Genomic DNA, 16,784 nt, shown 5'->3' on the forward strand with positions numbered 1-16,784 from the left:
GCCCATGTCATAAATTGTATGTAGGCAAAACTAAGAGACAGCTGCGTGTTAGATTCGGGGAACACCTGAAGAGTATCAGGCTAAAGGAAGAAACTTCAGTGGCTCAACACTTTTTGGATTTTCATCAGGGCAAAACCACAGGTCTGAGGGTAAAGGGCTTTTATGCCCTTTCTCTGACAGACCGTAGGGGTGACTTTGACAGGGTACTCCTACGCAAAGAGAAAAAATGGATATTCAGGCTTGGTACTCTTCAACCTAATGGCTTGAACCACGAACTAAGCCTGAGTGTCTTTCTTGAACCATAAACATTAGGTTTGAAGTGTTTTATAAAGGCTCCCCGGCTGATCTCTTGTTTTGGTTGTTTTTGAATTTATTTCTGACCATGAGGGCCATTCCACCTTATGAGGAAATTTATTACAATGTCTATTGCGCTCTTTACTTGATGCCTGGTGATATGTGAGATTGTATTTCTTTCTCCCCCCTTGCAAATAAGTACTTTTTTGTTTGAGCAACTGATTGGCACCTTTTTTTCCACTGCATTACCTGATGTGACCACAAGATGGCAGAAAATAGCTATTTGGCATGGTTTGATCTGATTGGACAGTGTTCCCTATTTAAATCAACCTTAATTCAATGCCAAATTGTTCTGAAGAAGTACGCGGAGGCATACGAAACGTCAACGCAGCCCCTGCAGGGCTTGTCAGCAGGCCTTCAACATGCTTCCTTTTCCAGCAATATAAAAGGGTTTCCCTGTGATTTGCATACAGCACCATACTTCACAAGCTAATTCCGCATCAGCAATTGAATGCAAAGTTCCTGGTTCCTGGTCTCTTCCTAACCATGTGACCGGTCATGTGATCACACAGTCTGCAGTGTCTACTATTGAGGAGAATGGTGTGCTGTGACTACACACTGAATGTTGCTCTGAACTGACTGTGAGCCGCTCCATGCCAAACAGCAAGACAGCAGAGTCTGAGGACATCCCCAGTACTTGAAAGAGGTGAGAGCCCAATGGGCAGTTTCTCTTTCCCTCCTTACCTGCTTATCAATAGTCTTTGCATCTGTTTGCCATTCACCCTCCTGCATGGATTGACACACTTGAAACTGATGAACTGTGAAAATATCATCCTGGTCTAGATTGGAAAAGAGACTAAGCCCTTTCTTTGGAGTGGTTTGTCCTTTGCTCCTTTTATGCTGCATTGAGGAAATAGTGTTTGTGCACTGGACATACCTAGTAACAGGAACGCTGGTCTTTCCATTTCCAAAACAACTGGTGTAAACACACATTTAGTGCACTGAGGTTGGAAGCTGCTTGTGGAGGATTTCCTTCTAATAGAGGTTTTTTTTAAAAAACCCCACCTAATTCAGCTATGTAAGGTCCTGTCTATGTGGATATATGTGGGGTTTTTTTTTTTTTTTTTTTTTTTTTTTTTTTTCTCAGTACTGCTCAATCTGATGCACAGTTAATACTAGACCACATAAGACTTGATATCCCATCAGTAGCTTACTTCATGTAATGTTTGGTGCAATACTTTTTTCTCTGGATTCAAATGGACACTGCATGCGTTTTTGGCCTGCAGGCACGCTCTGCAGTTTTATTCATCAATGTTGCAGCATGGTTTTTAATTTTGGTTTAGTGTAGTGAGACGGACTGTGTTATTTAGATACATTGTTTATCCTACATATATTTGGAATTTTTTGTATATGTAAATACCCCCACCCCCCCTACCCTTAATAAAGCCTTTTTGCATTTTTGTACCATAAGCCGTAGTTGACCATTCCCCTTTTTTGCTTTCTGGGGACTCCCTTGTCTCCTCTTTCTGTTGTTGATATAGTGCCATTGCTTTTAGGGCAGGTATCCCGTCACATATTGACGAATCGGCTGGTACTCCATTTGCTGTTTGCTACTTTGGTGAGTGTGGATTCAAGGACTTTTTACCCCCCATTTTTTGCTGTACTGGAAATGGAGCGAGTACAAAGAAGGGTAACAAAGCTAATAAAGGGTCTGGAGGATCTTAGTTATGAGGAAAGGTTGCGAGCACTGAACTTATTCTCTCTGGAGAAGAGACGCTTGAGAGGGGATATGATTTAAATTTATAAATACCGTACTGCTGACCCCACAATAGGGATAAAACTTTTTTGCGGAAGGGAGTTTAACAAGACACGTGGCCCCTCATTAAAATTAGAAGAAAAGAGGTTTAACCTTAAACTATGTAGAGGGTTCTTAACTGTAAGAGCGGCAAGGATGTGGAATTCCCTTCCACATCCTTGGACTGTTACTGTACTAATGACACTGGCTGGGAAAGGGTTAACATCGGGGGCGATCAAATGGTTAAATGTGTCCCTAGGGGGTGCTTGCTAACTGTGTGGGGGGTGGATTCACTAGATGAACACAGTTATCCGTGTTCCTGGTTAGCAGGAACATAAGATCACTTGGTTCATCTCTGACAGACTGTGGGGAGCGATCACAGGTGGCCGGCGGACATCGCTTCTGCCGAACCCGCTGATTGGCTCCCCCTCTGGCAAATCAGCGCACCAGCCATCGATGGCTGACAGGTGTTCTTATTCTTCCTTCTTCACACACTTCCAGTGTGATCCCCACCACTAATAAAGAATACTTTTATAGTAAACTGGTCAAGAGTTAAAAATTCAGGCTTGTTTTTCTCCCTTATATCTGTGTTTATGCTAGGTAAATTCTCCCCTCAATCAATGTTTTTTTATCTGATGCTTTCAAGGGTAGAGGAGAGATCTGGGGACCCCAGATGTCTCTATAAAGAGGGCCTGCCATCCATTTTTTCTATCACAAGGGATGTTTACATTTCTTGTGACAGGGATAAAAAACAAAAAACAAAACAAAGGGACAGTGTAAAAAAAATATATATGTGTATATATAATAAAAAATAATAATAAAAAAATAAAGCATTTTAAAGGGCCCCTATCCCTCCATGCTGGCACGCAGAAGCCAACGCATATGTAGGTCGCACATGTATATGTAAATAGTGTTCGCACCACACATGTGAGGTATCACCATGAACGTTATAGTGAGAGCAATAATTTTTGTGCTAGACCTCCTCAAAACTGGTAACCTGTAAAAGATGTTAAAGCGTCACCTATGAAGATATCATAGTTTGTTGCCGTTCTACAAGCATGCTCAGTTTTAAAGCATGACATGATAGGTATCTATTTACTCGATGTAACATTATCTTTTTTATGTTACCAAAAATTGGGTTATATATTATGGGGTTTTTTGCATTGAAATTCATTAAAGTGTATTTTTTTTTCCAAAAAAATTGCGTTTGAAAAATCGCTGTGCAAATACCGTGTGACATAAAAAAATTGCAACAACCACCATTTTATTCTCTAGAGTCAATGCTAAAACCAATATATAATGTTTGGGCATTCCAGGTAATTATGTAGCAAAAAATTGTCAGAAAAGGCCGGGTCTTACAGTGGTTAATATTGGTCACAATTCATGGAAGTAAATGTGTGGGGATCTTCACAAAGTAAGTTTACAAACTAAGTGACCATGTTATCTACTTTCTTCTACTCTAATAGTAATAAAAATTTAGAAATCAATTTCTCTTTTTTATTTATTTTATAGATTATCGCTGCTTCAGAGCTTTACAGTGATTTACAGTTTCCAAATCCCAAGTAAGTGTTTCACAACCATTACCTTACTTATTACTGAAACTAGTGGAGTTCGAATGGTGCAGCTATTCATGTTCCCACAAGGCTGGATATGGACCTGTCTAACAAATCCCACAATCCTGCACAATTATGTGCAGGGCAGCTGATAAGCCAGTACAACTGGCCCTGTTGTACCGGGCCCAGCCACCAGGGGGGCCGAGCAATCTGAACAGATTGCAGAAGAAAAAAAAAAAGTCTTTCTCCAACTCCCCCCTCATCTCCTCCTCCGCTCCTCCCCTCCTCAGCTCCTCCCTCAGCAGCTGTTTAGCTGCTCTCACTTGGGGGCTAAACATCTCATTTTTTGCTAAACAAATAAAAAAAGACCGAAAATTTTGAAAAAAATAAAAGTTTTGCTTTTGTTTCTGTTATAAAATCTATTAAATAAGTAAGTTTTCTCTTTCACTGATGGGCACTGATAAGGCGGCACTGATAAGGCAGCACCGATGAGGTGGCACCAATGAGCGGGCACTGACAGGCACTGACGATGGGCACTGATAGTCGGCACTGGTAGGCAGCAATGATGGGTGGCACTGATATGTATCACTGATGGGCATTGATAGGCGGCACTGATGGGCACTCATGGGTGGCACTGGTGGGCACTGATGGGCACTGATAGGCGACACTGATGGGCGCTGAAAGGCTGCAAAGATGGGTTCTTATGGGTGGTACTGATGGGCACTACTGATGGGCATTGATACGTGGCACTGATACGCGGCACTGATATGAGGCACTGATAGGCATCCCTGGTGGTACTGGCAGTGGTAGACATTGTGAGTGGGCACTGATTGGCAGCTGCCTGGGCACAGATTAGTATTTCCCTGGGGGTCTAGGGGGGCATACCTGGTGGTCCAGTGTGGATGGCCATCCTGGTGGTCCTGGGCGGCATGATGATGGTCCTGGGCAGGATCTGAGGGGGGGGCTGTGCTGATAAACAATCAGCACAGACCCCCCATCAGGAGAGCAGCCGAACGGCTCTCCTCTACTCGCGTCTGTCAGACACGAGTGAGGAAAAGCCAATCACCGGCTCTTCCTATTTACATCGTGATCAGCCGTGATTGGACATGGCTGATCACGTGGTAAAGAGTGTCCGTCAGAAATTGGAGTTGCGGTGTGTCCTGAGGACGTCCTATGACTCCCAGTCAGGATACTGAAACCATTTTGCCACCGTCATTCTGCTATATGGTGGGTTGCAAGTGGTTAAACTGCACTGCCCAATTTCCCACAGAAGTGCTACATGAAAAAAGATGCCATCAATGTCAGCAAACACCACTTTTTATTACTTCTATCTAAATTTTTAGATCACTGGATCACACCATGCCTGGAGCTGAATCACACAGGAACGCACTGCGCTTTCCTGTGCAATTCACATGTAGGTCTGTGCAGTGCAATTTCAAGCTCATTCATTTTGAATGGGCTAAAATTGCAATGCACCAAAGGAGTGTATGCACTACTTTTTAACATGCACTGCAACTAGATCACATGGTGATCCAGGACTGGCAGGGCAAACACACTACGCTTGCGAAATGCGTTTGAGATGTCATTAACTTTTTATTGACACCTGCTGCAGATCGCAAAAGCAGTGCGTTTTGCAGGAAGGTTGAATTGTATGGGAATCCAAAGCACATTCCTTCGCAATTCAGATGCTGGCATGGTGTGAACCGGCCCTTAGACATAATATTACTTTTCATTAAGCCCGGGTTCACACCATAATACGCTGCGCACCGCACAGGAGCGCTGTGCGTCCCTGTTCACCGTTTCAGGGACGAATCAGGGCCGATTCTATGCCTGAATTCGGCCCTGAAACGCAGCCAAAGACGCACAGCGTTTTTGTGCAGTGCGCACCGCAGCCGCCCCGGAGATATGTGAACCGGCTCCATAGGGAGCCAGTCACATTCTCCTGCTATGCGAATTAGAGGTGCGGAAACGCACCTCTAATTCGCATAGGTGTGAACCCGGGCTAAAAGTTTAGAAAAAACTTTTTTTTTTTAAAGTGGGCTTAGCTGAAATAAATGGCATCTTCTTCTTTTTCATGTAGACCAGTTTGACTGTGACAAATTGGACAGTGCAGTTTTGAACACAGTACAGTATCATCTGCATCCTACACACAGTCATCTTAGACTAACCACACCCCTTTAAGCCATGCCCAATAATTAAGCGTAATTTAAACCATGTCCATTTTCCAGCTCTGTGTGGCGCATATTTTTAAATAAGCACAATTTAGCCTTTACGTATACCCTAGCCTCTCTGTATAGGGGCGGGGCCAGGGGTGGGGCTGAAGGAGGGACCAGGGGTGAGGCTGAAGGGGGCCCCGTCAGGTAGGCTGTACGGGCCCCACAATTTCTATCAGCGGCCCTGAATATGTGGCTTCACCAAGTATACAGTGCAGTACAGAACCTGTGTGTGGGTTGGCTTTCTTTGACTCCCAAGCCATCAAGGACAATTGGAAGTCCCTCCACTCACAGGTCAACATGTAAATCCCCCAAATCTTTTTAGAATGACATTGTGGGATAGACAGTAGCCTGTTAGTGTCATCGTACTGTGACTGCAACTTCAATACTTCTCATATTGTCGTGCTATTTATGCATTTGACTTAAAATTTTGACTTAAAATATTAATTTGCCAAACAGGATTCTTTCTTTAGCCTCATACCACGATCGGACTTTGTACAAACTTTCCTATGGATTTTTGTACAAAGGGCATTGGCTGTAAACTAATTAAGCATACACATGGCAGGACTTTTTCAGCCAACTTTCACCAAATCACGTGGTTTTTCAGCTCTTTACCGCCACCCTTTGGTCAACTTCTGTATTGTTTGATTTTTTGCATTGGTTCTGAGCATGCGTGTTTGTACTTTGGACTAAAGTCCTATGGACTTGTGTACACACGATAGGATTTTGCACCATAAGACATTTGTTGCTGGAAATTTTGTATGTTTGCACAGCCAATATTTGTCCGATGGAGCGTACACACGGTAGGATGTTGCCTTAAAACAGCTAATTTGCATGTTTGTTGTCAAAAAGTCCGATCGTGTGTATGGGCCTTTTGACTCACAAGTGAACTGGCTACTTTTGTCTATGGTAGGAGAGGTTAGCGTTGCCTAACCCATTGTAGAAATAATAAACGTGTTAAGGCCCATACACACGATAGGACTTTGTACAAACTTTCCCGTGGATTTTTGTACAAAGGGCGTCGGCCATAAACTAATTAAGCATACACACAGCAGGACTTTTTCAGCCAACTTTCACCAAATCATGTGGTTTTTCAGCTCTTTACCGCCACCCTTTGGTCAACTTCTGTATTGTTGTCTGATCTTTTGCATTGGTTCTGAGCATGCGTGTTTGTACTTTGGACTAAAGTCCTATGGACTTGTGTACACATGATAGGATTTTGCACCATAGGACTTTTGTTGCCGGAAAGTTTGTCTGTTCGCACAGCCAACAAAAGTCAGATGAAAACCGAAAAAGTTTGTCCGATGGAGCGTACACACGGTAGGATGTTGCCTTAAAACAGCTAATTTGCATTTTTGTTGTCAAAAAGTCCTATCGTGTGTATGGGCCTTTACATTAGTCGTATCTCAGTAGTTTTAACTTACTTAAAAAATAGTTATAACTGAGAATATTTCCTTCAAAGAAAAAGCATACATTATTGAGCCTCTCATTCATGTTAAAGTGGAGGGCCACCCTGAAAAAAAAATAGCACCAAAAATCCTAAAAAGATTTAAAAAAAACATTTGAAAAAAAACATTTTTAAACTTACCAGAACCCTTGTTGCTAGGCAGTCTTCCTAATCTGCCTCTTCCTATTCCGCGGCGTGTTCTGCTCCTAGCTGAGCGGCCCCGTTGCCTTCTGGGAACTGTGTGTGTTCCCAGAAAACCACGGGACCATTCACAGATCGCCGCGCCGCTCGCGCGTGCGCAGTAGGAAACTGGCAGTGAAGCCGCAAGGCTCCACTGCCTGTTTCTCTTACTTAGGATGGTGGTGCCGACCCGAGAGCTGAGGGACGGGTCGGCCTCGGCCGGCAGACATCGCGGGCACCCAGGACAGGTAAGTCTACTTATTTAAAGTCAGCAGCTACAGTGTTTGTAGCTGCTGACTTTTAAAAAAAAAATTATAGTGGCTTTAATAACTGTCCCTTTGCTTTTCTGCCTATAAAGGTCATCATTTATCCAGCTCATAGTATATCTAGTAATAGTTAGTGACTAGGGATGAGCCAAATGTACCTGGGTTCAGCGTGAGGCAGGTTCAATGAACATTTGAGACCTTTGGGTGTGGAAAACACCCAATTCGGTTTAAAATAGAAATGAAAGGCAAAACATATTTGCATAGCTATAAAAAAACATAACCACCTTTTTCCCTTTTTATAGGTGATCACATTCCATCTGTTCTCAGCTGCATAATAGCTGGGGCAGGAGAAGCAGCAGTACACTGAGCTTCCCAGTGAATGGCTGTGCACAGGGGCATGACAGGACAAGTCTGATCATTGGAGGAGAGCAGGCTGAGTTCCCAGCACAGCTAGAGAATTGATATCAAAAAGGAGCTGCGCTAACAGTGGTTGAAAAAAGTGTGTTGTGTTAAAATCATAGGTTTATAACCTTAAAAAATTCAAATAGATTGCATAAATCTTAGAATAGCATTCAACACCACAAAGACAATAATGTGAATTAGTTCATATGGCATAATCCCATGTGTAAAATCTTGCTATAACCAGTGATGACACCAAAAAGAACTTGTGCACCTCCACCACATAAAATGCTTGCTTACCAGAGGCAAGCTAAAATGGGCTTGCGGCTGTTAACCTCGCCAAGGCCTTGATCCAGGGGCAATGGAAAGGCGACTCCCAAATACTTGATATGATGGTGCAGGAACACACAGCAAACAGCCAGGGATTTACACGCAGTAAGAAATAAAGTAGCAAAAGATTGTGGAAGCCGGCCAGCAAGCGAACACCCATCTACTAAGGTACACAGCGCGATGACAGCAGCACGCTAATCCTCCCGTCGCGTATTTCGCCACACTCTGATGTCGTCCAGGGGCACGGACGACACACTGACCCATCGCACTATATACTATACAAACGAAAACCACACCTCGATCTGAGACTTGAGTGGTGAAACCTAAACTGCCATATTTGCAAATTGCCACGCGATTTGCATATGCATATGATCGGCGGCACATAAATCTATATATAATGACCTCATGGGTTTGCATATGAAAGAGCTATAGAGGAATACTACTCTTCCATTCCTGTCACATACACATCTCACTGCCGCTACACATACTGTACGATCTCCAGCAACTGGTGAGTGAGTTTAAAGGAGAATTGGCCTATGCTGGAGTTTGGTCTGTACTGTGGGTTGTCTGGGGGTCTGTATTGAGGATCAATTTTGAGGAGGTGGTCTGTATTGGGGGCCTGTACTAAGTAGGTTGCCTTTACTGAGGAGAGGAGGTGGTCTGTACTGAGGAGGTGGTCTGTATTGATGAGGTGGTCTGTACTGGGGTTGTGTCCCAAGAAGGTGACCTGTGCTGAGGAGAGGAGGTGGTCTGTACTGGTGTCTGGATTAAGGAGGTGGTCTGTACTGGGGGTCTGTACTGAGGAGGTGGCCTATACAAGGAGTCTGTATTAAGGAGATGATCTGCACTGGATGGTCTGTACTGAGGAGGTGGTCTGTACTGAGGAGGGGGCCTGCACTGGGAGTCTTACTGAGGAGGTGGCCTGTACTGAGGAGGAGGCTGCACTGGGAGTCTTACTGGGGAGGGGGTCTGCACTGGGAGTATTACTGAGGAGAGGGTCTGTACTGAGGAGGGGGCCTGCACTGGGAGTCTTACTGAGGAGAGGGTCTGTACTGAGGTTGGGGTCTGCACTGGGGGACTTACTATGGAGGTGATCTGTACTGAGGAGGGGGTCTTTACAGAGGAGATGGTCTGCACTGGGGGTCTGTACTGAGGAGGTGGTCTGTACTGGGGAGGTGGTCTGCACTGGGGGTCTTTACTGGGAAGGGTTTTGTACTGAGGAGAGGAGGTGGTATGTACAGAGGAGCAGGTCTATACTGAGGTGATGGTCTGTTCTGGTGGCCTGTACTTAGGAGGTGGTCTGTATTGGGGGTCTGTACTAAGAAGGTGGCCTGTATTGAGGAGAGGAGGTGGTCTGTACTGAGGAGTGGGTCTGTACTGAGGCTGCAGCTGCAATCATGACCCTGATATGTTGTTTTAGAGTCAGCAATGCTCTTTAATGTAAAAGTGACCCAAGAAGCTATACAGCCTCTGGAACAAGTTATACAGGTGGGGAAGGTGGTCTCCCCCGCCTCCTTTTACCGCCCACTACCTTATCGGGATCTCCTGTTCCGACTGGGTCGGCACACCATAGAGATGAAGGAGCAACTTCCATTTACTGATCATCTCTATGGTGTATGAAAAAACGGCAGCGACAAGGATTTTGTCAATTTTATCAAATGCTTTTGAGGGCAGAGGAAAGATCTGAGGTCTAATAGAAGCTAGATCTCTCAGTTAACTGTACCAGTCACTGCCCATGCAATCACAAGGGATGTTGTTCCTTGCCTTGTTTAGAAGCGTTTTTTTGCATTTTAAAGTGTAAATTGAAAAATGAGGAGAGGGGAATATTGTGGAAAAAACACTTGTAAAAGTGGCTTATTAGAATCTGAATAACAAAATAAAATATGGGATTAACAATAAAATATCCCCCCCCCCCCCCCTTTTATGTGAATGGATACATAGTACCCCTTCACATTCGAAAAGTAAATAGAAACACTTCTATGGTTTTTAACAAGTCCTTTGAAATTTTGTCTTTTGTCCTGATCCGTGCATCGGACCCGTACGGATGTACACTCTGGGATGCGCATGGAGATCCTTGCAGGTCTGTGCAGCTGACCAAACAAATGGCCACTGCCTCCACCTATAACTGGCCTTTGCAGCAAGGAGCACATGGAAGGGCAACGCATGTCAAACAAAACCAAAGAAAATTCCCAGCTCAACTTACCAACCCGCCTGCAACCAACCAAATTATCCTGTTTAACAGTATGCATTGAAAACAGGGGTTTTGTTTGCACACATTTGCAAATACATGCATAAGCTAAAGAGCCCCGTCAAGGCACCCCAGCATTTTCTGCAGTCCTAACTCCAAATTTTGAGAGCATTCACAGTGGAAGCACATGCATTATAATGGATAGGTAGAGGGCAGGTGAGCCTGGAGGGAGCTCACCCCTCCTTAAAGGCACAAGGGCCTATCCATTATAATGCATGTGCTTCCATTGTGTTTTCTATCTCTCATTTTAGAAATGTCCTTTTCTGAGCTCCCCATATTGCAGACACACTGCTAACAAAGTCTACAGCAACTTGCAGAGGTCCAGCAAAATGGTGCACTGTCAACTGGAGGCCTGTTTTATACTTGCATTGTCCTTGAAAGAGCAAACCTCATTTGGATCGCTTTTCAGAAGGCATTTTACCGGCGTCTCCTCATTGCCTGTTTTACCTCCTTAAACCCTGCACCAGTGAGCCACATCAGTATTCATTGTACATTTTGATAGAAGTCCTCATTCAATTGAATGGGTCATATTTGGCGGGCAGTACTACCAATCAAATGCAACAGCATGAATAATTTTTGCCAAGGCATATGTACACCCCCCCAGCAGTTGGGGGCAGTAACACCACGTTTCAACTGGGCATTTTTACCACCCCAACCACAAGTGTAAATGAGACCTAAGGGCTGCTTGCTCTCCTTTTATCTGTTACAGGTACAGAACACATGCCACTCATTATGTGCTTTTTCAGGTATTGGCTTATCAGTACTGAGCATACAGTTCATCACAGAAGAAATTGCTTCTTTAATGGGAATCTGCAGACTCCAGTCTTAGTTGGCAGACCCATTATATGTCTCCACTATTTGTAAAGAGAGTAGATTGAGTATATTATTTATTTTGTGTAAAGCACATCAATACTTTCACTTTAATACAGTATCTCACAAAAGTGAATACACCCCTCACATTTTTGTAAATATTTTATTATACGTTTTCATGTGACAACATTGAAGAAATTACACTTTGCTACAATGTAAAGTTGTACAGCTTGTATAACAGTGTAAATTTGCTGTCCCCTCAAAATAACTCAACACACAGCCATGTGAAAATGTCCAAATTGGGTCCAAACTGTCAATATTTCGTGTGGCCACCATTATTTTCCAGCATTGCCTTAACCTTCTTGGGCATGGAGTTCACCAGAGCTTCACAGGTTGCCACTGGGGTCCTCTTCCACTCCTCCATGACGACATCACGGAGCTGGTGGATGTTAGAGACCTTGCGCTCCTCCACCTTCTGTTTGAGGATGCCCTACAGATGCTCAATAGGGTTTAGGTCTGGAGACATGCTTGACCAGTCCATCACCTTTACCCTCAGCTTCTTTAGCAAGGCAGTGGTCATCTTGGAGGTGTGTTTAGGGTCGTTATCATGTTAGAATACTGCCCTGCGACCTAGTCTCCGAAGGGAGGGGATCATACTCTGCTTCAGTATGTCACAGTACATATTGGCACTATACATGTTGGCATTCATAGATTCCTCAATGAACTGTAGCTCCCCAGTGCCGTCAGTACTGATGCAGCCCCAGACCATGACACTTCCACCAACATGCTTGACTGTAGGCAAGACATACTTGTCATTGTGACAAGAAAACGAAGTAGATGTGGCGCTGTTCTTTTGTGCAACTGTCCTTAATAAGCCCAAAAAATGTTGTGAACAAAATATATCTAATGAAATAAATAAATACATTTGTGCACTGACATATGCATGAAAGTGTACCAACATATTGTACTACATGTCTTCAAATATGCGCAAGTGAAAAAAGAGAGGACCCAATTCCAAACAAAAACAAATAAACCTACAATGTCCGTACAAAATATATACAGCCCAAACAACAAATAAATTTAGGACTAAATTAGTGCCAATATTTCCATTAAGGTATAAAAAACCACATTGATTGTTTTTGTGCAAGTGAAACCTAATTTAAATATATGCATAAAAATATATAATAAATGTACAAAATAAAGTGCTTCTGTGCTGGTAAAACCAATTTTTGATAATTTCCACTTTTCAAAGGTGATCATAGCATGCGTGTCTTATCCGTGCTCCTATTGTGACTGCACTCACCAGAATCCCCCCCCCCCCATTGGGGTGTGGAGCATTCACAATATCTGCCACTGTGTAGCACTTTGGAGGCTAGATGTTCCCCGATATAATGGTAGTTTCCACTCTTGTCTCATATATCATAAAAGCATAGAGGAAAAAGGATTCCAAATAATGTAATATTGTTTAAACTAATTTATTGCTTCCAAAGCATAAGAAAAGTACTCGCATTCAGCGAAAAACATTAAGGCATTTGTTGCTGACAAAAAAAACGGTGACCAGAATGGGGTCAACACACGCTCCTGCATCACTTCCAGTCACCGTTTTTTGTTTTTTTTGGAAACTGCTATTATATCGGGGAACATCTAGCCTCCAAAGTGCTATACAGTGGCAGATACTGTGAATGCTCCACACCCCAAGGGGGGGGATTCCGGTGAGTGCAGTCACAATAGGAGCACGGATAAGACACGCATGCTATGATCACCTTTGAAAAGTGGAAATTATCAAAAATTGGTTTCACCAGCACAGAAGCACAGAAGCATTTTATTTTGTACATTTATTATATATTTTTATTTTTTTGCATATATTTAAATTAGGTTTATTTGTTTGGGCTGTATATATTTTGTACGGACATTGTAGGTCTATTTGTTTTTGTTTGGAATTGGGTAACCTTTTTTTCATTTGCGCATATTTGAAGACATGTAGTGCAATATGTTGGTACACTTTCATGCATATGTCAGTGCACAAATGTATTTATTTATTTAATTAGATATATTTTGTTCACAAAATGTTTTGGGCTTATTATGGACAGTTGCACAAAAGAACAGCGCCACATCTACTTTGTTTTCTTGTCATTCTAAGTACTCCACCTAGTGGTAGTAATTAGTACAGCAGCAGTTCTTTTAATTAACTCTTTCTCTATCAGTACTTATTCCCTTTGCGCGGAATCATTCATATTTCTTACACTTGTCATTGTACTCCTCACCTGGTTGCCGCCACACACGTTTGACACCATCTGAACCAAATAAGTTTTTATCTTGGCCTCATCAGACTACAGGACATGGTTCCAGTAACCCATGTCCTTAGTCTGCGTGTCTTCAGCAAAGCCTGTTGCAGGGTTTCTTGTTCATCATCTTTAGAGGAGGCTTTTTTCTAGAATGACAGCCATGCAGACCAATTTGATGCAGTGTGCGGCGTATGGTCTGAGCACTGACAGGCTGACCCCCCCCCCCCCCCCCCCCCCACCCCTTCAACCTCTGCAGCAATGCTGGCAGCACTCATAGGTCAATTTCCCAAAGAAAACCTCTGGATATGACGCTAAGCATGTGCACTCAACTTTTTTGGCCGACCATGGCGAGGACTGTTCTGAGTGGAACCTGTCCTGTTAAACCGCTGTATGGTCTTGGCCACCATGCTCAATTTCAGGGTCTTGGAAATCTTCTTATAGCCTAGGCCATCTTTGTCAGAGCACCACTTCTTTTTTTCAGATTCTCATAGAGTTCTTTGCCATGAGGTGCCATGTTGAACTTCCAGTGACCAGTATGAGAGAGTGAGAGCGATAACACCAAATTTAACACACCTGCTCCCCATTCACACCTGAGACCTTGTAACCCTAACGAGTCACATGACATCGGGGAGGGAAAATGGCTAATTGGGCCCAATTTGGACATTTTCACTTAGGGGTGTACTCACTTTTGTTGCCAGCAGTTTAGACATTATTGGCTGTGTGTTGCGTTATTTTGAGGGGACAGCAAATTTACACTGTTATACAAGCTGTACACTCACTACTTTACATTGTAGCAAAGTGTAATTTCTTCAGTGTTGTCACATGAAAATATATAATAAAATATTCACAAAAATGTGAGTGGTGTATTCACTTTTGTGAGATACTGTATGTACAGGGTTCACTTTTTTGGATATGTGTAATTTCTGTATCTTTCCTGTGTGCTTCAGCTTCATGCATAGAACAGTTATGCGGCTACTAGGCACCCCCTTTCAACTGAATGGGCCATGTTCCGTGGGCAGTACTGTCTGCCAAATGCGACAGAGTATAATTTTTGCCATGGCATATCCCCCCCTCCCTATGTGGCTTAAGGGTGAGCATTTGGGGGTGGTGAAAACATGGCTCAACTGTGCTTTTTTTTTTCCACCCCACGTGCTCCCCCTAAAGCAAGGGAGGAGAGTGTACATATCCCAAGGCAAAAATAAACCCTGCTGTCGCATTTGGCAGGCAGTACTGCCCACTGAACTTGAATGGGGTATCTACCAACTGCCACGCAACCACATGCAATCTATATGGTTGTAGAGCACTGGTGCAGGGTTCAAGGAGGCAAAACCGTCAGGGGATAAATATTCCTGGAGATAATTGTCCTATTCCAGGAAAACATTTTGGTATAAAGACACTCTAAGGCTGCAGGTATGGTAAAAACTCACACACAACCCCTTAGCATCACCTCCCTGCAGCCCTTTAATGGGCTTTAATGCCGTGGAGTATGAAGGGCCCACACTGGCATCAGCACACCTCTGGCTGCCATGGATGCATCTGTGCAGTGGCTGGGCATTAAAGCTTACCATCTGCATATATGGGTTACATGGCAGCAAGTGTTTAGAACAGTGGTCTCCAAACTGTGGCCCTGGGGCTGGATGTGGCCCTTTGCTTGCCTTTATCCAGTCCCTGAGGCATCATTCTTGCCACTGACACCAACAGTGAGGCATTATTCTTGCCACTGGCAAACGTACATCTTCGCCAGCACACCATGGATCAGCAAGAAGTTTTAATGAAAAGAAGTTACATCACAAAAGAGGTGCAACGTTTCGGGGCCGCACAGGATCCCTTTGTCAGGCATGTGATGCCCCTTCGTCAGGCAAATGCCTGACGAAGAGGTCCTGCGCGGCCCCGAAACATTGCACCTCTTTTGTGATGTAACTTCTTTTCATTAAAAACCTTCTTGGACAACTTCTTGCAGATCCATGGTGTGCTGGCGAAGATGTACGTTTGTCTGATGCTTCCAGAACCCAACTGGTAATCGCTGCAGCACCCACTATTTATGTGCCATTTTACCAGGAACGTGTGCGTTTGCAATATTGAATAGATTATTCTTGCCACTGACACCAACAGTGGGGCATGATTCATGCCACTGACACCAATGATGGAGCATAATTCCTTCCACTGCCAAAAGAAATGAGACACTATTCCTCCCACTGACACTAAGTATTTCTCCCCCTAATACCAAAGACCAGGCATTGTTTACTCCCACTGGGCACAGCCCAGCCCCTGAAACTCTGAAGAACAGTAAACTGGACCTTTCTTTAGAAAACCCCTGGTTTAGCAGGTTGTAGAGATAAAAACAAAAAAGTTAGAAGTTAGCCTGCCCCTTGCAGCTCTCACAAGTAGCTTCCCTGTCTTCCAAACCAGAGCTCCACCTCTGTCCCAGACCTTCCCTTTTATCTCACCTGCAGCGGTGATTAGATGTTAGTGGGAAGAGAGTATGAATGTTTCTGCGCAAAAGGAATAAGTACTGCCAGAAAGATATTTAGTTTAAGACAGGGATCCTCAAACTACGGCCCTCCAGCTGTTGCAGAACTACACATCCCATGAGGCATTGTAAAACTCTGACATTCACAGACAGGACTAGGCATGATGGGAATTGTAGTTCCTGAACACCTGGAGGGCCGCAGTTTGAAGACCCCTGGTTTAAGAGAACTGCTGCCTCTACCAATTACTACCACTAGGTGGAGTACAGAAATGAGAAGAAAGTGAAGTACATGTGGCGCTGTTCTATTGTGTTTGTGCACCTAATCCCTGATGAGCATAAATATATCAATCAGATATTATGGATACTTATTAGTGCATTTAGATTGAAAGTGTGAAAAAATAAAATAAAAATAAAAATAATATTGATCTAAATCTCAGAAAAAAGGGGGACAATTAGGTCCCATGTGACCTGCATATATATAATCCCATATATAT

The 16,784-nt window shown here is 43.6% G+C and overlaps 1 protein-coding gene across 2 annotated transcripts in view; it reads left to right on the plus strand.

The window, feature by feature from the left end:
• Positions 1-16,784, plus strand: part of CCR6 (C-C motif chemokine receptor 6) — a 52,617-nt gene that overhangs the window by 22,510 nt on the left and 13,323 nt on the right. Inside the window, exons 1-2 of one of the 2 annotated variants that reach the window (XM_073627498.1) lie at positions 673-1,000; positions 3,602-3,651. The gene's annotated coding sequence lies outside the window, so the exon portion shown is untranslated. Of the gene's footprint in view, positions 1-672; positions 1,001-3,601; positions 3,652-16,784 lie in introns of those variants that run through there. The other variant, XM_073627497.1, reaches the window with a different exon arrangement.

The sequence above is a fragment of the Aquarana catesbeiana genome, linkage group LG04 (genome assembly GCF_042186555.1).
Source record: "Aquarana catesbeiana isolate 2022-GZ linkage group LG04, ASM4218655v1, whole genome shotgun sequence".
NCBI lineage: Eukaryota > Metazoa > Chordata > Amphibia > Anura > Ranidae > Aquarana > Aquarana catesbeiana.